This window comes from Theropithecus gelada, chromosome 20 (genome assembly GCF_003255815.1).
Source record: "Theropithecus gelada isolate Dixy chromosome 20, Tgel_1.0, whole genome shotgun sequence".
In the NCBI taxonomy this organism is placed as follows: Eukaryota; Metazoa; Chordata; class Mammalia; order Primates; family Cercopithecidae; genus Theropithecus; species Theropithecus gelada.
The window spans coordinates 52,476,077-52,478,863 of record NC_037688.1 but is presented as its reverse complement, the minus strand read 5'-3'; positions in this window follow the sequence as shown (position 1 = coordinate 52,478,863).

Here is a 2,787-nt window from a genome sequence, read left to right as displayed (position 1 = left end):
TCGTCCATTGTTTTCACCTGTTGGGCCACCCGTTCTTTTTTTGAGACGGGCTCTGTTACCCAGGCTGGAGCGCCATGTGCCATCCCAGCTCACTGCAACCTCAACCTCCCACACTCAAGCGATGCTCCTGCCTCTGCCTCCCGAGTAGCAGGAACCACAAGCATGCACCACCACAGCTGCCTAATTATCTTTTAAGTGGAGACGGGTCTCACTGTCTGTGTTGCCCAGGCTGGTGGTCCATAGTCTTTGACGCAGGCCTGTGTGGCTCACAAAGCAGGTGATAGCAGGGTCATCCCGTCAAATCTGAGCATGGCACCAGAGCACACAAGTCAGCCACCTGCAGGCCTTGGCACCCTTGTGCTCCACGCCAAGGTCCCTGTGTGCTCAAGTCTGGGCTCCATGATGGCACTGGGGTCTGTTCTATTTGCTGCTATGTCCAAGTGAGACTTTCTCTGGGTGCCTAAACAGATGCCTCCAGTCTCAGTTCTTTCTGTTTGGCCCTCCCCATCCTCTTCTCCTCAAGGGGGGATTCAAGGCTCGCCTCTTGGCTCTTCTGCGCACGTGCATTAGCTGCTCAGGGCTGTCTGGATGTGAGGGTTGTGTCCTCAGGCCAGGACTGCACTGGCATGGAGCAGGGCTCGGTCAATGGTCTGGATAATCCAGAGTCACTTACCTTCTGCTGTGCAGGCATTTACAATTCACGCCTGTGTGCCTCATGTCTTGTGACTCAGAATCTTCAAGACAATCGCAGGCTGGCCTCACGGATGCACGAGACTCTTCTCTCTCATCGCACCCATTCCCTCCAGCTCTCTCCTTGTGCAGGGCAACTTCAGTCATCTTGAAGATGCCTCCTGAGGCCCTCTTCTGGGTGAATGGGCTTCCTCCTCCACCATGACAAGCTGCTGGGGAGGGCTGGGGTGCTCCCACCCTCTCCTCACCCCAAATGGGCCTGGCTTAGCAAAACTGGCCAGAACTGACCACTCTGCAGTGAGCTGGCAGGGCCCTCAGCATCAGATCCACAGGCTCAACTGCAGCTGCTTCTCTGGTTGGGAGGTTATAATGCCATGAACCTTCTGCCGGCTAGATCACCGGCCCCTGGCCAGGGAGCCACCTAGGCAGTGCCAGGGAAGGACTGGGAAGGGGAGGGAACCTGCAGTCCCTGAGTCAACCCTTTACTGCACCCTCTGCTGTGGTTCGAAAGCCACATTTGGCCAGTAATCTGCCAGAGGAGTGCCAGCTCTCACTCTGCAGCCCTCTGTGCCCCCAGACCCCCACTGGCCCCCGAGGACGCATTTCCTGCCCTTGGGATGCCTTTGCATGGATATAGGCTGGGAACAGCGCATCCAGCTGCCCTGTCTTCACAGAGGGGGCAGCAGACCTAGAGGGGGGTGTCCAAGACACAGGAATGAAGTGTCCTTACCAAAAGCTCCCAAGGACAGAAGTAAACCCCTCCTGCCAGCTTCTGCCCTGACTGCAGTTAGAAGCCGAGCTCCACGTGGGACACAGGTGTCCCTACTGCACCATGTAGAACATGACGGAGACCCATCCTTGGCTTTCCTGGAGCATGAATATCCTCTAAGGGGCACTGGCCCTGGCCTTGTAGGTCTTGCTGAGACTGGCTTCGAGTTTCTGGCCCCGGAGCAATCGTCACCCCACCTCCCACTTGTAAATCTCGCCACAAAATCGGACCACAACCAAACCGTCTCTCCGCACTCTCAGCTGACCAGCCCTGCTCCTGTGTCTCCCTCTCCTGCAGGGCCACTGCCTTCTCAGGCTCCTCATCTGCGCCTAAGAGCGGGAGTCTGGCTGCCCTCAGCACTCGCGTCCCACCCTGCAGCCTGATAAGCTTGACGCCAAGGCACTGTCCCGAGAGCCGGCCCAGCAGCTGCTGGCAGGAGAGTGGCCTCAGGGCAGCGGGAAGGGGACCTCCGGGGAGGGAATGAGGCCTGCGCAAGGGGTCTGGGAGGACCCAGGAGTCGCCCCGGCTTCCCTCCCCCAGGCCCTGGCTGGGCGCCGTGGGCCGCGTCCCGGTTGAGGCCGGCGTGGCCGTTTAATGGCGTCCCTCCGCGACCGAGAGGGAAGGGGCCTAGAGAGGCTGTGCCCAAGCGACGCTACGAGGCCAGGTCGCGTCTCGGGCCAGGGCGGTCCCGTTGCCACTGCCGCTCTTGGCCGCCGGGACCAAGCACAGCACGCGGTGTCGCGAGGGGTGCCCTGGGAGGAGCGAAGGGGTCTCCGGTTCTCGCGAACACGGCGGGGTCGGGGCGGAGTCGTGGGTCCTCAATAGGGCGGCCGTCCAGAGCCCCGCGGGACACGGACGCCCCCGGCCCGGCCACCCCCGAGCCCCACGGGACTGAGACGCCCCGGACGCGCCGACGCCGCGGCGGAAGGCCGCGCCCCTCCGTGCCCCTCGCAGGGCCCTCTGGGAGCTGTAGTCCCAGCACCTCGGGCCGTCCCACTCCCTGATAAGCCTGGAGCGCGGCGCCTCCCGGGGACCGAGGCCCGGGGCCCGGGGCCCCGCCGTCTCCAGCAGCACAGGCAGGCGGAGTGGCCCGGGCGGTCTGCGGGCTAGGAGGCCGCCACCCTAGGACTACAACTCCCGGCCTGCCTCGCGCAGGCACCGCCCCGAGCTTCCGCCCCGGCGGCGCCGCGCAGCCCTGTGGGAGCCGTAGTCCGGACGCGCGATTCACAGCGCCGCGTGCGCCCCGGGCGCGCCGTAGCCGCGGGGCCCGGGCCGGGCGCTACGCTACGAAGGAAGCGTAAGGCGGGCGCCGGACGCGGGCAGGGGCC